This window comes from Triticum urartu, chromosome 5 (assembly GCF_003073215.2).
Source record: "Triticum urartu cultivar G1812 chromosome 5, Tu2.1, whole genome shotgun sequence".
Classification (NCBI taxonomy): domain Eukaryota; kingdom Viridiplantae; phylum Streptophyta; class Magnoliopsida; order Poales; family Poaceae; genus Triticum; species Triticum urartu.
In genome coordinates this window covers 217,648,427-217,672,070 of record NC_053026.1, presented here as the reverse complement: position 1 = coordinate 217,672,070, position 23,644 = coordinate 217,648,427, and positions in this window count along the sequence as shown.

Here is a 23,644-nt window from a genome sequence, read left to right as displayed (position 1 = left end):
CTCATCCTCAAAATAGTCCTCCACCTCTGCAGTAGCAGCAGGAGCTACAGAAGCACCAACAGTAGGTACAACAGCACCAGAAGTTTAACCAGGCTCAATGGGAACACGTTGTGCTCATCCCACTTGATTTGGAAGATGATGTTGTTGTTGTTGTTGTAGAGGTGCGACAGGTGCAGCGGGCGGTGGAAGATGCGCGAGCAATTCATTACACTTGTTATCGAGATTTGTTTCGAATGCCTTCTCAATGCCATCTATCATCTCCATGGCATCTTCAAATCTATTTAGGACATCTTCCACCTATCGTCTCATCATTTGCTGACACTTATCATGTAACTCTTTGTTTGTCATGCTCTCCTAGTCAGTCTCGTCGTCTTGTGATCTTGCCATGGTTAGCAGCAATAGAAACACACAAGAGTATGATCCTACAGACTACTAGGAAGTGGCGGACAATCACAAACCCGTCAAGCAAATCTCAAATTCTAACCAGTTTCTTACCAAGCAGCAGGTGGTGATCAGCAACCGTTGTATTCAACACACTCAAAGCTTGGATAAAGCGATTACCAGGGAGAGTCAAACGCATGACGTAGATGTATGTGCAGCTGGGAAGGCTTATAATATGGTAGCAAGAGGGGTCAGCAATAATCAATTCAGATATGCAAAGTTGAATAAATGCTCAATGACGGTACTGTGCTGGTCCTAGGCTAGACCGTACTTGAGACGCGAGCCTATAACACTAACAAAATCACGGAGCAGCATGTAAACAAGGGAGGAGCATGACGAGGCTATGTACCTAGGGAAGGGTCATGGATCTGTCCAAGATACCCTCCCCAAGGACATCTCTAAAAGAACCAGAAGCAGTCGAGGAGAGATCATCATCACTCGACCATGAAGTATGTTCCACTCGACAGCTTTGAAGACACTCGACCATGTCAACTACCACTCGACCGCCAGAAGATGTGAAACCACTCACTCCGCAACGGTCGGGATTTAAGTCATTGCTTTAATAATCATTTATAGCACCTTACTCCGGACATTACCAGTAATGCTCCTCCTTTATGAACATTGAACCTTGTGTAACGGAGGGGAGCTGGGGTCCTGGCGCACTCTATATAAGCCACCCCCTCCTCTGGGACAAGGGTTCGCACCTTTTGTAATTCACACGCATATATCCAGTCGACCGCCTCCGGGCTCCGAGACGTAGGGCTGTTACTTCCTCCGAGAAGGGCCTGAACTCGTAGAACTCGCGCGTACAACTCCTCCATAGCTAGATCTTGCCTCTACATCCCTACCCCCTATTCTACTGTCAGGCTTAGAACCACGACAGTTGGCGCCCACCTTGGGGCAGGTGTCTTAGCGACTTGTTGGAGAAGTTGCAATTTTTCCGAACCCCTTCATCATGGTTCCAGGCGAAGGTTTTGCTGAGGGCCGCGAGATCCGTCTCGGCGCGCTCGTGTTTGTCGCCGACGACTCCGCTTGGCTTCAGGAGGCTCCACTCAACGTCGACGCACTCCCCGCCCGCGGGGCGACGCACTATCGTGCGTGCGCTCCACGGCGTCCTCCTGTGGCAGCCGTTGACCTAGTATCAGTCGGCTCCAGCAGCTTTCCCCCTCCCTGCAACCCGCCAGAGCAAACGTTCCGGTCAGTCGAGGCTTCAGCGGTGGGTGAGGCATGCGTGGCTCGCCAGTCGGCCACCCCTCAAGTCGCGGCAATCGAGCCCGACGAAACTCTCTACGGCCTGTTCGATCTGTCGACTGGCTCCGTAAGAGACTGCATCCGAGTGCGATAGCAGCGACCCAGCAACAGATGTTTTGATGGTCAATGGACCACGCGTCCCTCCTGGCTTCACCCGTGAAGACGGAGGTGATGGGGACGGCAATCCGTCGTGCGTTCATGAAGAGTACCGCCCTGAACCCCTCTCTTCATAGCAGAGGGAGGAACTTCGCCGCTGGAACATGGATGCACTGCATACTCCTATAGTTGGAGAAACCCCTAAGGCCCAGGCCTTGGAGCGGGCGCGCTTGGCCAACTTGGCTGAGCGCACTCGACTGGAGAACCTCCAACGCGCACTCGACGATCGCGCTCGGCAGCATGCTCCCGAATCCAGTCGACGCCAAATTTTTCCACCTCCGACTCAGGTATACCAAACCCCGATCCAGAATCTAGCAGTTGCTGCCCGGATAGCAGAGTCGATCCAACCTTCCCAGTCAGAAGCTGGCCAAGGTCTGGTGCAGATCCGAGCTTTGCTCCGGGCGGCGGGAGAACATAATACAACTATATCTCAGTCACGGAATAGGATCCATAGCAGATCCGTGGTTGCAGACACAGTTCAGTTGGCCCACAGCCCAAGATCACCCCCGAGGCTTGAGGGACGTGGAGATCGACGAGATCAGTGCAGAAACCATGAGCAGTATGATCACCAAGTCGATCGCGATGATCTTCGTCGAGTGCCCACACCTCCCCCAAGGAGTGGGTCGTACGTGCCTCAGCAGCATGAAGACAGGCGCCCTCACAGTGTTGGGCGAGGGATTCCAGTCGACCCCACAAAGCCAGGCTTCAATGCGAGATCTATTCTCGTTCAGGGCTTGGTCGACAGAAACAGAGCTCACCGAGAGGGCCATGACAGGGATCCGCAAACCAGCAACAGGGTGCATGTCTCAGGTCCAGAGTGCTTCAGCAGAGCCATCAGGGCTGCAGTGATTCCCCCCAACTTCAGGTTGGCGACTGGAGTCAGTAAGTTCACTGGTGAGTCCAAGCCCGACACTTGGCTCGAAGACTACCGAGTGGCTGTTTAGACTGGTGGCGGCAATGATGAAGTGGCCATGAAACACCTTCCTCTGATGTTGGAGGGCTCGGCTAGAGCATGGCTGAATCAGTTGGCACCTAGCGGTATTTATACTTGGGAAGATCTCACCCAGGTGTTTGTCAGAACATTCGAGGGCACTTGCAAACGGCCGGCAGGTTTGACAGAATTACAGTGTTGTGTTCAGAAACCGAATGAAACTTTGAGGGATTATATCCAGAGATGGATCACCCTGCACCACATGGTGGAGGATGTGTCTGATCATCAGGCATTTGTGCCTTTAAGGAAGGTGTCAGGTATCGGGAGTTGAATCTGAAATTCGGTCGGACAGTAAATATGACTCTGACTCGGATGATGGAGATTGCCACCAAGTATGCCAATGGTGAAGAAGAAGAATGACTCCGGAGTTCCAAGCACAAAGCAGTAGACCATGAAGCCGGAGGAGGAAACTCCAGTCAGAAACAGAAGCGCAAGGCCGAGCCAGCTGCCCCTGGTGAAGCCTTAGTTGTGGTTCAAGGAAAGTTCAAGGGGAAGCCCAAAGGGCCGTGGAACCCCAAGAAAGTAAAAGATTAAGATGGAAATGACTTGCTGGATCTGCCGTGCCACATCCACACCAAAAAATATGAAGAGGGTAATTTCATTTATCTGAAGCACAACACTCGGCAGTGTTGACTCCTAATCCAGCAATTCTGAGAGAAACAACCCAAGGAAAAGGAGAAGGAAGCAGACAAGGTTGAGGATGAGGAAGAAGATGGTGATGGTTATACCCACGTGAATTCCACTCTGATGATTTTTGCCGACGTTGAGAGCAAAAGTCGATTGAAAGTCATCAACAGAGAAGTGAACATGGTCGCTCCGGTGACACCCAGTTATTTGAAGTGGTCGCAGACTGCCATTACATTCGGCCAATCTGATCATCCAGCACATATAGCCACCCCTGGGAGGCAAGCACTGGTGGTCGACCCGGTGGTCGAAGGCACCCGACTGACAAAGGTCCTGATGGATGGTGGCAGTGGCCTGAACATACTGTATGCAGAGATGTTGAAGGGAATGGGCATTCCGATGTCCAGACTTAGTGAAAGCAATATGAGTTTCCATGGGGTCATTCCAGGCAAGAAGACTGCATCACTCGGCCAAATTGCTCTCGACGTGGTTTTCGGTGATTCTAAGAATTACCGCAAAGAAAAGTTGACATTTGAAGTTGTGGATTTCCAGAGTGCCTATCATGCCATTATGGGCAGACCATCTTATGCACGTTTTACGGCTCGACCATGTTACGTGTACCTCAAATTGAAGATGCCTGGTCCCAAAGGGGTGATCACTATCATTGGTAATCGGAAGAAGGCAGAAGAGTGCTTCCACAAGGGTTCAAAGATCGCTGATGCACAGATGGCCATGGCAGAATTGCAAGAATACCAGAAAAATGCAGATCCGAGTGATTTGTTGCGAGCCAAGAAGCCAGCCACAGATTCAACTTTCTAGTCGTCTAGTGAAACGAAGTCGATTCACGTTCACCCGACAGACCCCGATGCTGCTCCGACTCACATTTCAACCACACTCGACTCCAAATAGGAAGAAGCGCTCATCCAGTTCCTCCGTGAGAACTGGGACATGTTTCCATGGAAACCTTCAGACATGCCAGGTGTTCCCAGGGGACTAGCTGAGCATCTTTTGCGGGTTGACCCAAAAGTGAAACCAGTCAAAGAACATCTTCGACGGTCCGCCATACAGAAGAGAAAGGCAATCGGGGAAGAGGTGGCTCCGCTTTTGGCAGCTGAGTTTATCCGAGAGATTTACCAATCCGAGTGGTTAGCCAATGTTGTCATGGTCCCAAAGAAGGATGACTCACTTTGCATGTGCATTGACTTCAAGCATATCAATCAGGCCTGCCCGAAAGATCACTTTCCTCTGTCTCGCATCGACCAGATAGTCGACTCGACTGCGGGGTGCGAGCGTTTGTCCTTTTTGGACGCCTACTCCAGGTACAACCAGATCCGTCTGTACGGACCAGACAAGACAAAGACAGATTTCATCACCCCGTTTGGGTGCTTTTGTTATGTCACGATGCCATTCGGTTTGAAGAACGCTGGAGCCACATTCATGCAGATGTTCAGAAGTGCCTGCTCACTCAGATCAGTCGGAATGTGGAAGCATACATGGATGACATTGTGGTCATGTCACGTAAAGGTTCCGACCTACTGACTGACCTTGCTGAAACCTTTGCCAACCTCAGAAGGTATGATATCAAGCTTAATCCATCAAAGTTCACGTTTGGAGTTCCGGGTGGAAAATTGCTCGGTTTTCTTGTTTCCGAACAAGGGATCAATGGTAACCCATAGAAAGTTGGCTCTATACTCCGAATGAAACTCCCTGTGCGTGTGCATGATGTCTAGAAGCTTACTGGTTGCTTGGCTGCCCTAAGTCGATTCATTTCTTGCCTCGGTGAAAAGTAGGGATGGCAATTTTATCCATGGATCTGGATACCCATGGATACCCGACGCAGTTGGGAAAGGGTATGGAGCACATTTCTACCCACGGGTCCGTGGATATAGATACCCACGAACAGCTGGGTTGGGCATGGTTATAGTTTGTGCTCCATGGATATCCAATGGATACCCGTATGACATGTGGGGTCATATGCCAGTGACAGTAGAAAGAGCGAATCAATGGGAAATGGCAGGAAATATGCAACTTGTGCCATGAGCTATATGCTACATAATCAACCTCTGGTATGTCACACTTAAGGACTCATCGTATTACTTGTTACCTACTTATGCATGTAGCTTATGTTGTCATTTGTGAGTGAATGATGATGAGTTGATTGGATATTTGGGAAGGCATCATGCTGACTTTTCTATGCCCATGGAGCTCCATGGGTATGTGGGTATCCAGCGGGTTTGGGCATGGGCACAAGTTGTGCCCATGGATAATTTGGTGGATGGGTAGAGGGTAGGAAGATGGGTCATGGGTTGGATTTGGACCAGCTCCACCCGCCCCAAACCCGACCCATTGCCATCCCTAGTGAAAAGGCACTGCCTCTTTACCGACTGATGAAGAAATCAGATAAGTTCGAGTGGACTCCTGAAGCTGATGCAGCATTTGCAGAGCTAAAAGCCCTGCTTTCCACCCAGCCGGTGCTTGCTGCCCAAATCAGCAAAGAGCCTTTACTGCTTTATATAGAAGCCACTGGACAAGTCGTCCGTACAGTACTTACGGTCGAGCGGGAAGAAGAGGGAAAAGCCTATAAAGTTCAGTGCCCAGTTTATTATATTTCTGAAGTTCTGACTCCGTCAAAGCAGAGATATCCGCACTACCAGAAGCTCGTTTATGGAATTTACATGATCACGAAGAAGGTTGCACACTATTTCTCTGATCACTCTGTTACAGTCGTTAGTGACGCTCCATTGTCAGAGATTCTGCACAACAGAGATGCAATTGGTCGAGTGGCAAAATGGGCGATTGAACTCCTTCCCTTAGATATGAAGTTCGAGGCAAAGAAAGCTATCAAGTCCCAAGCAATAGTAGATTTCCTCGCCGAGTGGATTGAACAACAACTGCCGACTCAAGTTCACTCGGAGCACTGGACCATGTTCTTTGATGGATCCAAAATGCTGAATGGTTCCGGTGCTGGGGTGGTTCTGGTATCCCCCCGAGGAGACAAGCTCAGATATGTCCTCCAGATTCACTTTGATTCCGACAATAATGAAGCTGAATATGAAGCACTCCTGTATGGGTTCCGTATGGCCATCTCACTCGGCGTCAGTCTCCTTATGGTCTACGGTGACTCAGATTTGGTAGTCAATCAAGTGATGAAGGAGTGGGACGTCAGAAGCTTAGCCATGACTGGTTACTGCAACGCGGTGAGGAAGTTGGAAAATAAGTTTGAGGGGTTAGAGCTCCATCACATACCCCGACTAAAAAATCAAGCAGCCGATGACTTGGCAAAGGTAGGTTCTAAGAGAGAAGCTACTCCCAGCAATGTGTTTTTGGAACATATTCACACACCGACCATTCAAGAAGATCCTTTTTCTAAAGAGCCCCGTGGCCTAAGAGCACCACTGCTCCGACTGAGGTCGAGGTCCTAGCAGTGGTCGACCTAATCATGGAGGTTCTGGTCATCACGTCCGACTGGACAATGCCGTACATTGCGTACATACTCAGAAAAGAACTCCTAGAAGAAGAAGAAGAAGTGGCTCGGCGGATCGTCCGTCGATCCAAGGCCTTTATTGTGATAAGAGGACAATTTTTCGGGGAAAGCGTGACTGGAGTCGGTCAGAGATGCATAACGCCAGAAGAAGGTCGAATGATCCTCAACGATATCCACTCGGGGACCTATGGCCACCATGCGTCCTCTCGGGCCATCGTAGCTAAAGCATACCGAGCCGGGTTCTATTGGCCGCGAGCAAATGAAATGGCGAAATATATAGTCGACAGATGTGAAGGCTGCTAGTTTTAGTCGGACATGTCTCACAAGCCAACGTCAGCCCTGAAGACCATTCCTCTCATCTGGCCCTTTGTTGTTTGGGGTGTGGATATGGTTGGACCACTGAGAACTCGTAGGAGCGGCTTCACTCATGTACTCGTGGCAGTTGACAAGTTTACCAAATGGATCGAAGCTAAACCTATCAAGAGTCTCGAAGCCAGCACCGCTGTCAGTTTTATTAGAGAATTGACATTCAGATATGGAGTTCCACACAGCATCCTCACGGACAACGGGTTGAACTTCAATTCTGGCGAGTTTAGAGCTTTCTGTGCTTTTGAAGGCACGCGAGTCGACTATGCTTCAGTCGCTCACCCGTAGTCGAACGGTCAAGAAGAAAGAGCTAATGGCCTGATTCTCAAAGGATTAAAACCCCGACTGATGCGTGACCTCAAACACGCATCAGGCGCTTGGGTTGAAGAACTTCCGTCAGTTCTCTGGGGTTTGACGACAACTCCCAATCGGTCGACTGGACGAACTCCTTTCTTCTTGGTCTATGTAGCCGAAGCTGTTCTACCGAATGACCTCCTCCACAATGCGCCTTGAGTCAAGCTCTTCTCCGAAGAAGAAGCAGAGCAGGCCCAGCAGGATTCAGTCGATTTATTGGAGGAAGAAAGAGAGATGGCCTTGATCCAGTCGACCATTTATCAGAAAGACTTGCGTCGATTCCACGCCAGAAATGTGAGGAGCAGAACCTTTCAAGAGGGGGACCTGGTTCTTCGAGTGGATCAACAGAAACCACACAAGCTTGCCCCGGCTTGGGAAGGCCCTTTCATCATCACCAAAGTTCTCCACAATGGACCATACCATCTTTATAGTGTTAAGCATCAGAAAGACGAGCCACGGGCTTGGAACGCAGAGCTGCTCCGCCCCTTTTATACTTAAACACTCGTTTGAATAAAATTTAATAAGAAACACCTTTGCAATTTGTTTACCAAAGACAAGAGCTTTACAGTCCTTTCGCCAGGGTTTTCCCAGTCACGACGTTGTAAAACGACGGCCAGTGAATTGTAATACGACTCACTATAGGGCGAATTCGAGCTCGGTACCCGGGGATCCTCTAGAGTCGACCTGCAGGCATGCAAGCTTAGCTGCAAATCCGTTTTGCCTAAGCTCAAAAGAAAATCCTACCGAGTGGTGAGCGATCCTACCACTCGGGGGCTTAGCTGCAGTCCAGTACTCGCCTAATTTCTCTCACTCAGAGACTTAGCTATAGTCCGGTACTCGCCTAAGTTTGAAAATTCCTACCGAGGGGAGAGCAATCCTCCCACTCGGAGGCTTAGCTGCAGTCCAGTACTCGCCTAAGTTCTCTCACTCAGAGATTTAGCTGCAGTCCAGTACTCGCCTAAGTTTGAAAAACCCTACCGAGTGGAGAGAAATCCTCCCACTCGGAGGCTTCGCTGCAGTCCAGTACTTGCCTAAGTTCTCTCACTCAGAGACTTAGCCGCAGTCCGGTACTCGCCTAAGTTTGAAAAATCCTACCAAGTGGAGATCAATCCTCCCACTCGGGAGATTAGCTGCAGTCCAGTACTCGCCTAAGTTCGAAAAATCCTACCGAGTGGAGATCAATCCTCCCACTCAGGGGCTTAGCTGCAGTCCAGTACTCGCCCAAGTTCTCTCACTCAGAGACTTAGCTATAGTCCAGTACTCACATAAGTTTGAAAAATCCTACCGAGTGGAGAGCAATCCTCCCACTCGGGGGCTTAGCTGCAGTGCAGTACTCGCCTAAGTTATCTCACTCAGAGACTTACCTGCAGTCCGGTACTCGCCTAAGTGTGAAAAAACCTACCAAGTGGAGAGCAATCCTCCCACTCGGGGGCTTAGCTGCAGTCCAGTACTCGCCCAAGTTCTCTCACTCAGGGACTTAGCTGCAGTCCGGTACTCACCTATGTTTGAAAAATCCTATCGAGTGGAGAGCAATCCTCCCACTCGGGGGCTTAGCTGCAGTCCAGTACTCGCCTAAGTTCTCTCACTCAGAGACTTAGCTGCAATCTGGTACTCGCCTAAGTCTGAAAAATCCTACCGAGTGGAGAGCAATCCTCCCACTCAGGGGCTTAGCTGCAGTCCAGTACTCGCCTAAGTTCTCTCACTCAGAGATTTAGCGGCAGTCCGGTACTCGCCTAAGTTTGAAAATTCCTACCGAGTGGAGAGCAATCCTCCCACTCGGGGGCTTAGCTGCAGTCCAGTACTCGCCTAAGTTCGAAACATATCCCTATCCGCAAGGACGACGAGGTGCAGGTCGATTGCAACCTTCTCCTTCAGAGCTACGACACAAGTACAACATGCGCTCCATACCTATCCGCAAAGATGACGAGGTGCAGGTCGACTGCAACCTTCTCCTTCGGAGCTACGGCACAAGTACAATGTGCACTCCATCCCTACCCGCAAGGACGACGAGGTGCAGGTCGACTACAACCTTCTCCTTCGGAGCTATGACACAAGTACAATGTGTGTTCCATCCCTATCTGCAAGGACGGCGAGGTGCAGGTCGACTGCAACCTTCCACCTCAGAGCTACATCTCAAGCACAAGGATTATTCAGAGCAAAGAACAAAGTCCACTTGAAGGAAAAACGCAAAGCATATTCGTAAATAAAGCAAATTCAGATAAATCCTAAAGTTCCAAGCAGCAAACCAAGAGTATTTGAGCATCAAGCCCGAAGGAGTTTAACGATTAAAACAACCACTCGGCATTCCGAGGAAAATTTAAAGCAGATTCAAGTCTCATAAGTTTGTTAACTCGGCAGGAGGAGGGCTGGCAGGCTCGACGAATCCGTCCTGGTCGATCCCATTCGCGATCCGAGTGGCAGCAGCGATGAATGTTTCCATGAAAGACTGGAAGTCATGCTTTTTGGTGTTAGCGACCTTGATCGCCGCCAGCTTGTCTTCACGAGCTTCCTTGCAGTGGACTCGCACCAAGGACAGCGCCACGTCAGCACCACACCGGGCGGAGGACTTCTTCCATTCCTGCAGTCGGTCAGGGATCTTGTTGAGTCGAGCCATCAGGGATTCCAGGTCATTTTGAAGCGTCGCCCTTGGTTAAAGCAATGAGTCGACTCGGGAGACTGCCTCCTTCAGGCGCGCGAGGTAGCTTGTGGCGCTGGCGGCACGGGACTCCAGTCGGAGCACGTTCATTGCAGTTTCGTCGCAAACTGGAGAAGCGATAGGGTCCAGACCCGTCTCGACCTTTCCAGTTTCCTCGTCAAAGTCTTGGCAGAATTCTGTAGCCAAAAATTAGTGAGTCGACCGGGCAGGATCCGTTCGCAAGCATCAACACAGTCGGTTTAAAAGAAATACCTTCCAGCATGAGATAGAGCTTCTTAGCAAGAGTCCTCAGATAAGCTTCCGTGTCATTCCTCTTGTGCACCGCGGACTCCAGCTTTTCATTCAGGGCAACTTTGTCCTTCTTCAGACTAGTCACTTCACGGTTAGATTCATTGAGGCAAGACTTCAGCTTGTTCACCTCCCCTTCCAGCACTCCGACTGAAGCCAGCTTCTGGTCTGCGAGGGCAGTTTTATCTTGGGCTTCTTCCTATGCGGCGGCGAGGTTCGAGTCCTTCTTCTCGAGAGCCAACCTCATTTTCTCTGTAAAAGAAGCAATTGAATCAAACAAGAGCTCGAAGAAATGTTTTAAAAAGACAGTCGACAGGCAGTTCCCTTCCATACCAGCAGCTTCGTCTCGAGCTTTCTTCAGATTCTGCTGGGCCAACTACAAGTCGAGGTTGAGTTGGCTCTGCTTCTCCTCAAGTTCAGCAAACTTGGAAATGAGAGTACAAGACTTCTGCAGAAGGCAGAAGACGTGTCAATCGACAAGATCAAAGGTTGTTCACTTCCGAGTGGATAAAACTTAAAGAAGTTCGCTTAGACCCCAGCCGACTGCACACAGTCGACTGTGGTCTCGGGGACTACACCCAGCAGGTGCACTTGGCGTGCCCCCGCTGATTAAAACCCAACTCGACCGGTCCGCCCGAGTCAAGTCAAAAAAAATACTGTTCAGACCCCAGTCACCTGCCAGCAGTCGACTGCGGTCTCGGGGAATACACCCAGTGGGTGCACTTAGCGTGCCCCCACCGGTTCAGATCCTACTCGACCGGCCCGCCCGAGTTGAGTGGAAGAAAAGAAAGGAGGTTAGAACTCAAACCCCAGTCGACTGCCAGCAGTCGACTGCGGTCTCGGGGACTACACCCTGTGGGTGCACTTAGCGTGCCCCCACCGGTTCAGATCCTACTCACCCAGACCAAGTGGAAGAACGCAACTACCAAAGACAACAAAACACCCAATGGGTGCACTGACTCGACGCAAACAACCGGAGATTGTATAGAAGAAAATTTTTCGAGTAGCATATCCTAATAGAACAAGGGAAGTCGAAAAGTCTACTTACATGGACATTAGCCCGGAGAGCAGCGCTGGCATCGTAGGCAGCCTGGCTATTCTCATGCTCCGCTTTCATCCGCTCCATCATCACGTAAGCCTGTCGGATGGCTTCCGTAGCCGCTTCCGACTGGTTGTCCGGAACGGGGTAGCTGGTGAAGAAGAGAGAAGACGACCCAGGTGCAGCAGCTCGGACCTCCGAGGCATGAGATGGGACGACTGAAGGAATCACCGGTACAGTCGACGGTGCGGGGCGCTCACTCAACAAGGGTACAGCGAAGGTTACAGAGGCCCCGCCCGCGTCTTTAGATTGATAGACGGTTGGTGTTGTCGTTGGTCCCTGCTGAGACGCCTTACCAGCAGTCACCTTTTTATTCTTCCTAGGCCTAGGAGCCACATCTTCATCGTCATCTGGGAGATCGATGACGTTGGGCGGAGCTGCGGAGAAGATCAGTCGACTCTAAAGTAAACTTCTAGAATTCAATCGACCGAGTAAGACAAGAGCAAGATCATAATAGTTACCTGGGTTGGAGGTGACCGCGTCTTCCATCTCCTCATCTTGGTACTGGAGAGAAGAGGTTCCTGATGTAGCAGCACTGCAAAGATCCGTACCCAGTCGGTTACGTTCTGTTACTCGAGTCGATGAAAAGAACAAGTCAGATGATTACCCGGAGATGGTAGGGACGGTCACTTTGATCCTCGGCAAAGCCTTTGGCAGTTTGGAGGAGGTGGCTTTCAGTGCTTTTGGCGCTGGAGGCGGCACAACCTTGGGATGCTTTGGAGCCTTCTCAACCGGCGCTGGGGAAGACGTCCTGGGGCGCTTCGAAGACTGCCCAATCGGCGCGGCCACCAGGTCTGGAGCGCTCGCCGGGTCATTAGCGTGTTTGGATCTCCTCTCCCTACGAGGACGCGAGTCGACCTCTTCGTCATCAGTCGATTCGTCACTCTCCTCGTCCTACTCGGCATTAGAGTGCCATTCTCCGCTCTCGCCCCCGCTCGCTCCTTCCTCGACGTCTTGCTCCTGCACTCCGTTGGGCATTGAGTACATGTCAATGAGGGCCTGAAAAGAAAATGATCAATAGAAATTCAGTCGACCATCAACAAGGCGTCACATAGTGAATCGGAAAGATACTTGGTAAAATAGAATCATACCTGCTCCTGCTGACGCGAGTGGTCAAATGGAATCACCCTCCTAGACCCCTGAGGGTTGTCTTTGTTGCTCGTGATTCCCATCAGCCACTTCTCCAAGATGTCCTCGCTGACGTCCTCCGGGTCGATCTGAGTGGAGTCCTCAAGTCCGAAGTACATCCACATCGGATGATCACGGGCCTTAAGTAGTTGGATGCATCGACCGAGAAAGACCTCCAGCAGGTCCATCCCAGTCACCCCGTCGCGGACGAGTTGGACGACCCGCTCGACCTGCACCTTGACCTGCGCCCTCTCTTCTGGGACCACCTTCAGGGAGGAGGGCTTCTCCACTCGAGCCAGAGAAAAGGGAGGAAGTCCAGTCGACTGACCCGGGGTCGGCTGGTCCTTACAGTAAAACCAAGTCGACTGCCAGCCCCGGACCGAGTCGGGAAGGATCGTTGCTGGTAAGGTGCTCTTGTTCCTCATCTGGATCCCCAGGCCCCCGCACATCTGGGTCACGTCCGTCCTCTCATCACTCGAATTGTCCTTTTTGACCGACTGGGAGCGGCAGGTGAAGATGTGTTTGAAAAGACCCCAGTGCGGTCGACATCCCAAGAAATTTTCACACATTGACACAAAAGAAGCAAGATAGACTATGGTGTTTGGAGTGAAGTGGTGGAGCTGAGCCCCAAAGAAGTTCAAAAAGCCCCAAAAGAAAGGATGGGGAGGCAGAGAGAATCCGCGATCTACGTGGGTGGCGAGGAGAATGCACTCACCCTCCCTTGACTGCGGCTCGGTCTCGTTCCCCGGGAGCCGCGCCGACTTGTGGGGGATCAGTCCCCCCCTCCACCAGGTCGTCGAGGTCATCCTGGCTGATCGTCGAGCGGATCCAGTCGCCCTGGATCCAGCCCGGCAGCAGGCCGGATCTTGACGAGGATCTGCCCCGGCTGGTCCGCTTGCCCTTCGCTTCGTTGTCGCCTTGTTCGCGCGCTCCAGCGTCACCGTCTTCTCTTTTCCCATGGCGGCAAATTGAGTTCAAGCGAGGGTTCGGCGACGAGAGCAGAAGTGAGTGTGGCGGAGAGGTCGAAGGAAGAAGAAAAGAGAATGGGAGCGCACGGGGCAGAGACCCGGTCCGGTGCCTTTTATAAGGTCGTTCCCCGAGTGACTGACTGGTAGGCCCAGATGATCTAAACAAATCCCGCAACAGTCGCGCGTGCAGTACGTGGCGAAAAAGGTGGCGCAGAGATCGAGGAGACTTGCCTAATCCGTCCCGATTACCACGGCCCCGCCCGTCTGGCGCGCTTCCCTAAATTCGAATCCCGCGAAATCCGCGAAGAGCAGAGCAACTTGTCAAACTGAAAACGTCCTCTACATTATCATTCAGAATTCTACCGTGAAAATTCACTCGACAAAAACCAAGAATGGACCAAGGCGACTGAAAAAGAAGTTGACGTTGTCTCCTCAGTTCATGGCTCCAGAACAAGTTATACTCACAGCACGAAGAATGAGTCGGAAGTGTTCTCAACTCCTTCCTCACTCAAACCTTGATCCATTCGGGGGCTAATGAGGAGGCTATGTACCACGGGTAGGGTCATGGATCTATCCAAGATACCCTCCCCAAGGACATCTCTAAAAGAACCAGAAGCAGTCGAGGAGAGACCATCATCACTCGACCATGAAGTATGTTCCACTCGACAGCTTTGAAGACACTCGACTATGTCAACTACCACTCGACCGCCAGAAGATATGAAGCCACTCACTCAGCAACGGTCGGGATTTAAGTCATAGCTTTAATAATCATTTATAGCACTTTACTCCGGACGTTACTAGTAACACTCCTCCTTTATGAACATTAAACCCTGTGTAACGGAGGGGAGCTGGGGTCCTGGCGCACTCTATATAAGCAACCCCGCTCCTCTGGGACAAGGGTCCGCACCTTTTGTAATTCACACGCATATATCCAGTCGACCGCCTCCGGGCTCCGAGACGCAGGGTTGTTACTTCCTCCGAGAAGGGCCTGAACTCGTAAAACTCGCGTGTACAACTCCTCCATAGCTAGGATCTTGCCTCTACATCCCTACCCCCCTATTCTACTGTCAGGCTTAGAACCATGACAGAGCACACTCTGAATTTTTCACTTTTTTCTCTTTTTTTTGCTCCGCAACAATTTTTTTTGAAAAAGTCTACAAATGTCCTAAAAACTGCCTTGCCAGAATTTTCCAGACTTAGTTTTCTTTGAAACTAGAACTATTTTTCTTCTGTGGATGGCTCGGAAGTTGGGGATTCCTACTCTGTCACGACTCAGAGTGTCGCGTGATCAGGAAGTCAAAAAACAAAGCAACAATTACTGGACTCGGACTAGGACTGGTGGCGGAGATGAATCTGGTGGAATCTCGAACTGATGGCGGAGATGAATCTGGTGGAACTCAGATTAGTGGCGGATATATGTTGCAGGTGGACTCGGATTGGTGTGATGGTGACTGATATTTGGTGGCGTATATGGACTCAGATTCGCGGTGAATATGTGGTGGTGGTGGTATATAGCAGCGGCGATGAAGTTGGTGCGGTGGTGGTATATGGCAGCAGCGATGATGATGATGATGCAGTGGTGATATATGGCAGCGGCGACGTGACAACCTATGAACAGAATTCGAAACTCTAAAGGACTAGATGCTAAGACTAGCAACTTGACACGACGATGCAACCACAGATTCAACAAATTGAATACAGAAAAGATTATGCAAAGGCTCAGATTGGTACGGATAGGATGAACTAACCCTAATTTTTTTGGCTTTTTCGTGGACTATAGGCATGAAGAATAGACTCGATCTAAACTATGAAAACTGTATAATCTCACAGAGCAACCTGGAAATCTGATACCACTTGATAGAGGCGAGGGACCCGATCTTTCGATGAGATGGTGGCTATCGTTTTGGTGGAAGTCGACTTTGATGATCCGACTACGAACGTGCGAGGACGTCGCGCCATAGCAATCGCTAAACCAACTCCGAGAGGTTATTGACCACGACGGAGCACGATCAACCTGACCACGAGGGTCTATTTCCTGCAAGCAATGAAGAACAAGAAAGAAATTGAAATTGTAATCTGGATATTGTGAATATAAGAAGAAAGCTCTATTGATGAAGGTGGGGCTTTGTGACGCCTTTGTCTGGTTGTTGAACACAAACAAAGTACGCGAAGTTGCAGCTATGGCGAACCTTAATCTAAACAAAACCCAAAGTCTAAACGATGCCCTAAGGGCTGTATATATGGAGGAGAGAGGGGGGAATTTCGTGGCCCTTGGAGGAGGGGTCCGAAACCAACCCTAACTCTTGTTTCCCCACACATACGGACTCTAAAAATAGCCTATAATCAAGTATTTCGAAATTACATGGGCCTAGCCCAAAAATAAGGTGACGCAGTACCTAGAATAGCCTCTGGACGAAATTTCTGAAGTCGCATCTTGTATACTTCGTCCAAGTCTTCATGCACTCATTATGCTGGCTTCAAAGTGCTGGAATCATCACTTGTAACTCCGTTCTTGTTCCCCTTGCGCATGCCATCATCTCCATGCTTGAACTTGCTCCAAGGTTCATCTTTCATGTCAAAGCTAGGCCCTTCATTTGTAAGGAAAACAAATGTATCCAATTTAGGCAGCATCATATTCTCATGAACATTAGAATCATTACCAAGAAACGAAAGTACCTGATAATTCAATTGGCATGCGCGAGCTCTAGTAATTGGTGCAGTATGTATAGAAGCAGGGGTTGTGGGTGTAACAATGGTATTGATGTCCTCATCAGGCCACCTTGTGCAAACGTTTACCACATAAAAAGTGTGTGTGATGTACATATGATTTGTGATGCATTCAATAACGCAAATGATAAAATTATTAATATCGTGTGCAATGGGAACAATATCACAAACGATTTAATGGGAAAAAATTGTGTGTGATGTACCTATGAACGGAAACGTTTTCTTTGGAGCGAGTGTGTGGGATGTACATACGAATGGAAATGTTTAGCGGAGACAGACTGTGTGGGATGTACTTGTGACCGGAAACAATTTTGACATATAATTATATTTTTAATAGCTCTACTATACGTATTTCCGTATTTGAGCGCTCGCCGGTCACACATGACCTCATTTTGCCAAGCATGTGTGCGAGGAGGGCATATCCCCGATGGTTTCTGGGTCGTGTGGGAAGGAACCCCCTATCGCCCACACTCACTTGGCGGCAGTTCCAAATGTTGTCACGGAAAGGGGTTCAAAACTGTTTGTTTAGGACCAGCGCGCACCAGTGTTTATCAGCGTTGCATGGACGGACACGAGCACAAGCGCCGTGCCCGCATGCGAGTCTCCCGTTGTGGGATGAGCAGGTGACCTATTAGCAGAGCAGGAGGTCGCGATGAGCAAGCACCCGGTGAGTAATGATTATAGAGCAATTTATGCGAGGAGGCAGATTAGTTCAAATAGGTGCAAGAACGATACATGCCACTGGGACGGACCCGAGCGGCCTGGGGATGATGCAGCCCGTGAGGCGCTCCCAACAGAGTAAGCTAAAGATGCAAAAGGATACATGCCGCCGGGCAGGCCCATGCGACTTGTGGATAATGCTGCCCAAAGGGCACCCCTAGCTGAATGAATTGGAAAGAGTCACCTGATACTATAGCTGGAGTGGTGTCGGGGTAGCTGAAGATGCGCGCCGGAGAAGTTGTTCCTCACGAGCCGCCAGGGTCCTAAGCCTCAGGAGGCTCCATAGGCCCAGGTGGCTCCTGAAGAACTATCATGATCTCCGCCAGGACAGCGTGATGCCTGGCCTCCTGATTCGCCTGGATGCCCCGCAGGTGGCGCTAGAAGGTGACAGCTGCGTTCGGCAGGCCGATGAACATGCGAACGTAGCTGTGAGGTGGAACCTTGCACCGTCCAACGCGCGAAGGCTAGAAACTTCCCTGAGATGCGGCCCTGTTGAGCCCTGGAATGTCGATGCAAACGCGTAGCCCATTGTCCTCGCCAGGATGGGGAGCTGGGCCAAGTTGTGGGTGGCGATCGCCACGTATGGCCCTTGCCTCTCAAAGCTCCTGGATCACCTTGGTGATGAACTCCTGAGCACTAGGCGCTCCACGCCTTGTGCCATCTCGGGGGAAATGTGCAGCGAAGCACGCCTCCATATGGTGCCCGAGCGCCTCCCTCGTGATGTTGACTAAATCTGAGGCCCTCCAGAAGAGAGCCCCCGAGCCCAGCCTGAGAAGGGCGTCGGGTGCGCCTTCCTATGTGAGGGAAGGAGGCGCCCCAGCTGCGGGCACAGATCCTAAGGTGGTGCCGCTGGAGACGCCGCCCTCCTGAGGTCCTTGGCGGAGTAGCTTCTTCTTCTTCTTCTTGGGGTTGGCCTCAGGAGGGCACGGGGTGCCTTCGTTGTCAGGGTCTTCGGCCGATGTAGCTTGGTAAGCGCGCTCAAGGGAGCACACCACATCTCTTTCTTCACAGGGGACCGTGATGATACTACCGCTCCCTGGCATCTTAAGGATGTTGTAGCCGTGGTGGGTACTGCCATAAACTTGGCCAAGTCTGGATACCCAAGGATGGCGTTGTACGGAAGGCGGATGTGGGCGACGTCGAAGTTGACAAGCTCAGTGTGGTAGTTTTCACGCTGGCCTAAGGTGACGGGGAGGCGGACCAACCCTATCGGGGTGGTGGAGCCGTCGATCACTCCTGAGAAAGGTTTGGTAGGCTGTAGCTGATCGTATGGCACCTGGAGGTTGTCGAATGTCTCGACGGACTGGACATTGAGCCCTACGCCGCTGTCGATGAGGGTCTTGGTGACTTGAACGTTGCTGATGACGGGTGAGCAGAGCATCGGGAGGGCGCCGGTGGTCGCCGTGCACTTGAGCTGGTCTGACGAGCTAAAGGTGATGGCACACTTGGACCACCTGAGCGGGCGCATGGCTTCGAGCCTGGGAAGGGCCGCGTTCACTTAGCGAGCAAACTGCTTGAAGACACGCTGAGGGGCTGGGGCTTGAGCACCACCCAAGATGCAGGTGATAGCACGAGGCTCTTGGAAGCCCCCAACTCCCTCATCCTGATGATGGTCATCGTTCCTCCTCGGTGGCAACGGCAGCAGAGGGAGGCTGGCATTGCCATGGGGGCGGTCCTCACGAGGTTGGTCCCTCCAGGCGCCCTCGCGAGGCTGGTCCTGCCAGCGGTCCTCACGAGGCCGGTCATGCCACTCCTGGCGAGGGCCGCAGTCGTCCCAGCGTCCTCCACTTCGTCCTCCTCCTCGGTCGTAGCCTCGGTCATTGCGATCGGGGAACCGACCGAAGCGCCCATCCCGGATGGCCCTGAGCTCCTGACAGTCGCTGGTGTTGTGGCTGTGAACAGTGTGGAAGGAGAAAAATGGGTAGTTGGCCTGGGATGATTCGGGGTTGTCATGGCCGCGCTTCATCTCTGGCTCCGCCGCGAGCACGGCAACCCCCTTGCACATCACGTCCTTGATCTTTGCCTTCTTGTCCTTTTGGTCAGCAGCTGGGAACTCGAGGAGGGAAAGGCGCCCTTCCTCAGCCCTTGTGCACGTGGTTGCCATGTTGAACATCTCCAGGGCCGAGCATAGCTCCTCGTGGATGGTGAAATCCTACTTCATCTTGACGTCACGGACGCCATCATAGGACGCAGAGATGATGGCCTCGTCCGTCACCTTGGGGATCTTGAGGCAGACGCTGTTGAAGCACTGGATGTACTTCTGCAGGGTTTCCCATGGTTGATGCTTGATGCGCCGCAGGTCGCCTGCGGCCGGCGGGTGGTCGCCAGTGCCCTGGACATTGGCGACGAAATGCTCGTGCATCTCGCCCCAGGAGGAGATCGATCCCACGGGAAAGTTTAGGAGCCATGAGCGCGTGCCATTCTTGAGGGCCATGGGAAACCAGTTCGCCATGACCTTCTCATCTCCGTTGCCTGCCTCGATGCTCAGCTTGTAGAGCTGCAAGAAATCCGCGGGGTCGGGGGTGACATCATTGCACGGAGGCAGGTCTAGCTTGAACTTGCTCGGCCAAATGATGTTGCGCAGCTTAGGAGTGAAGGCGCGGCAGCCTCCTGTGGTCACCGGAGCCCGTCACGGAGGCGGAGCCTGGTCCTGGTATCCACATGCCACCGCTGCAGGCTATACGCGGTCTTGACGTTGTGGTGTTGGGAGCGCAGGAGCGTTTTCTTGTGGCCTCAGGACTTCTTGGCAGCTTCCCTCTTCGTGCGCGGGCGCCCGGCATGGCGGGTCATTCCACGGGACCGCGTGTCTTGGTGCGAGGTGTCGTCTTGATGCGGAGGCGGCGGAGGCGCTCCATGAGCCATGTCGCCCTCAGCTGGAGGTGGACGAGGCAGCGAGAGGGATGGTGCAAGAGAGCCCCCAGCGGCACTGACGAGCTCGGCGATGTAGTCTAGCCAGTCCTCGTAGAGGTCGTCGACCGGGCAGTAACGCAGGAGCTCACGTGCCATGAGCAGCGCAGCCTGCGGGACTGTGGGCGCGCGACGAGCATGAGACGACGAGCCGACCAGAGCCAGCGACCATGTGGCACTGCATCCGTCCTGCCGCACGAATGGGTGCAACCATGAAGCTTGCTGCTCGTTCGCTGCCGGCCCGATGGCGGCGTTGGCAGCGGGTGATGGAGAACGGTGGGGAGGTCCGTCAACGGGCACCGTCTGAGCGATGCGGGCGCCGAGGGCGGCGCGGCACGACGCTTAGCACGGGCTCGGTGAGTGTTAGCCATGGATGTGCTGGAGAAGTGTAGCATGGATCAACAGAAGAAAGACTTCAGCGCACCCTTACCTAGCGCGCCAAATGTTGGATTGTGGGTTCTGGCAAACCCTTGAGGTTTGAACTCTGGGGTGCACACGAAGATCTCTCCCTAGCTCGCTCTCGCAACGATCTCAAGGCCTAGCTCACCGAACCCAACAAACAAGAGACACGAGAGTTTATAGTGGTTTGGGCCATTGTTGTGGTGTAATACCCTACTTGTTGGGGATATTATTACTAGAGGTAAACCGGCTTTATGTATCCAAGTTGACTCCTTGAAGATTAGAAGCCTATGAAGATGCAAGGATGATGGTGCTTCACGAAGGCCCAAGGCCCAAAGGCGGGTTAAAGCCTGTAAATATAAACCGACCTAGTCATGTAACTTGTATTGTAAGATATGAAGGATAGAGACGGAACCGGAAACCTGCTTCGGGACTCTGTAGCCCGGCGGGCATCAACCTATGTATATAAAGGGATGACCCGGCAGCGGTTTAGGGACAGACAACAACTCGAGAGCCACACAAAGCGGATTCGTTCCCTGGCCTTCGAAACCATAGCAATACCAATCACAACTAGACGTAGGCTTTTACCTTTCTTGAAGGGGCCGAACTAGTATAAAACTCCCTGTGTCCCCTTGTTCGGTTTAACCCCTTTAAGCTAACCCATAGTGATGGTTCCACGACTAAGTCCTTTCACAAGGACATCTTCCATGACAAACCCACGACAGTTGGCGCCCACCGTGGGGCTATCGCACGATGGTTTTGAGTTTTTGAAGGGCGGCTTTGATGGACTTAAGGGATACGCTGTGGGCCGGATGACGAAGAGTCGTCGCAGCAATCTCTACATCGACAACGCAGGATGGGGTCCCGAGGCCGATTCAATCGAATACGGGTACCGGGTCCCCTTTGGTGTGATTCACGTCTTCATCGGCAAGATCGGCGAACCAGCCCGTGAGCCGGACATCTGCACCGACATCATCGAAACGGCTCGGCGTGCAAGTTCTTCGCCGGTTCAGCCCGTGGCAAAGCATTTTTTTGTAGGTGTCATCCATGGAGCGGGGTACGAGGACGGGCCAGTGTCCGATGGACAGACCGTGGTCTGTTCTGATGATGAGTCTTCTGGAGAGACCGAATCACTTTACCAGTTGCAGGACGGCCAGGTTGATGGAGGATCCGAGGGCGACAGTATTCCGGATTCCCCTGATCTGCCAAACCGGGCCGCCATCTTCATGGCCGGCACACAATCAGCGCCTCATTCATCTACCGCCGTAGCAATTCTCTCCGGTTCAACAACGGCCACACCTGCAGGGGCAGGAAGTTCAGCGCCGCCCCCAGCCCAAGTCCTGTCCGATTTATTCGACGCTTTGGCAACGTTGATGACCGCGGAGGAGGATGCAGCGGCCAAGGATCAGCACAATGCGGAGATTGTAAAGGTGAAAGATCAGATAGCTCAAGCTAAAGCGGACCTGGCGACAGAGAACGCTAGGATGGGTACAGAACGGGCTGAACTGGAAGCACATGCATACCGGATTAGGCTGGATCAGAATACTTCAGAGAGCAAGTCATGAGGAGAAGGTACCGATCGCATCTCCCGCCCGTTTATGAGCCGCAGAATCTCTTCAACACACCAGGTGCAGGAGCTAGTAACCAACCCATACTAAACCGGGCGGAGGCACCGAGGACAGGAGCGCCAGTTCAACCGCGCACGATGGACCCACCTCGCCAGAACAATGTTGTACCACAGTATGTGCCAACACCTCCCAGGCATTATTCCAACCCATTGGACAATATTGTGGCCGCTGCCTCACGCCTGGCAGCCATCCCAACCGATGGCGAGTCACCTGTTGCGGTTGAAGCACGTCGGGCTAGGGAACTCCTTCAAACAGCGCTAAATCAATAGCAGGCATATTCACACAGTCGTGAGATGTAACATCCCAAATTTTCAATTTGGAATGTTATACATTAGATCATCATTGCATATCATATTTTATTTTGCATTATGGTTGATCCTAGAAATTCTACGCAACTCAATGACCCACAGAGAGAGTTGGGGATTTCGTTATTTTCATATTTGAGTTTTCTCAAATTTTGAGAATAGGATCATTTGATTTTATTTATTTTATCATCAATTATTTCTATTACAAAAATATGAGAGAGGGAATAAAATGAATTTCCCAAAATAAAGAAATATTGAGGATTTAATAATAAAATCAAATAAGATTTTTATTTCGGAGTTTTTCGGTGTTTTATTTGAATTTAGGAAAAATGTGCGTTTTTAAAAATTGCATTTAGGTCCCAAATAAATGTTCACCTTGTGCGGCTTGATTTTAGAAGCCCGTGAAAATTTATTTCGAAATTTTTGGAGTCCGTTTAGTATTTCTTTTTATTTTTTTCTTCCGAGCGAAATAAAAAAAAGGTGAACCGACCTAACCGGGCCGTGTCCGTCTGGGACTCTGGCTCGGCAGGCTTTAAAAGCCGGCCCAGCCCCCCCGGGAGAAACCCTAGCCGCCCAGCCCTAGCCGCCACCGTCGCCGCCCCGCGCCGCCGCCGTCGGACGCCGCGTCGCAGCCGCCGCCACCGCTGAGGTTCATCGCGCCTCGACTTCCGTGCCATCGGTTTTTTTTAAAAAAAAAATTAGATCAGTTTTCCGTCATTTTTTAGTTTCGGTTTTTTTAAAATAGATCGGTTTTTCCGGTTTTTTTAAATAGCTAGCATTCGTCCGTTCGTTCGTTCGTTCTAGCGAGCGTTCCTCGTTTTTCTTTTTCTCGGATTAAATCCGCGATTTTTCTGATCGCGATTCCTGATCCGATTTTCGTTTTAGTATAACTTTTCGCTCGTTTATCGGAATCTGGCGATTCAAGCGCCTAGAGTTTCGTCTCGAAACCCTCTATCCGTTTAACCAACTTAAAAAAGATTTTTCTACTGTAAAATTTGCCCTAGATCCAGATTACTAGAACGAAGTTGTTTTCTTTCGCCGTTTGACTTTCGTTGTTTTGTTCGATTTGATTCTTTTGCCAACCGGAGTTCTTAAGTTGAACCTTCTGGTTAGATCCCTTATTTGAGTTTTACCTGTGCATTAGATGAGTTC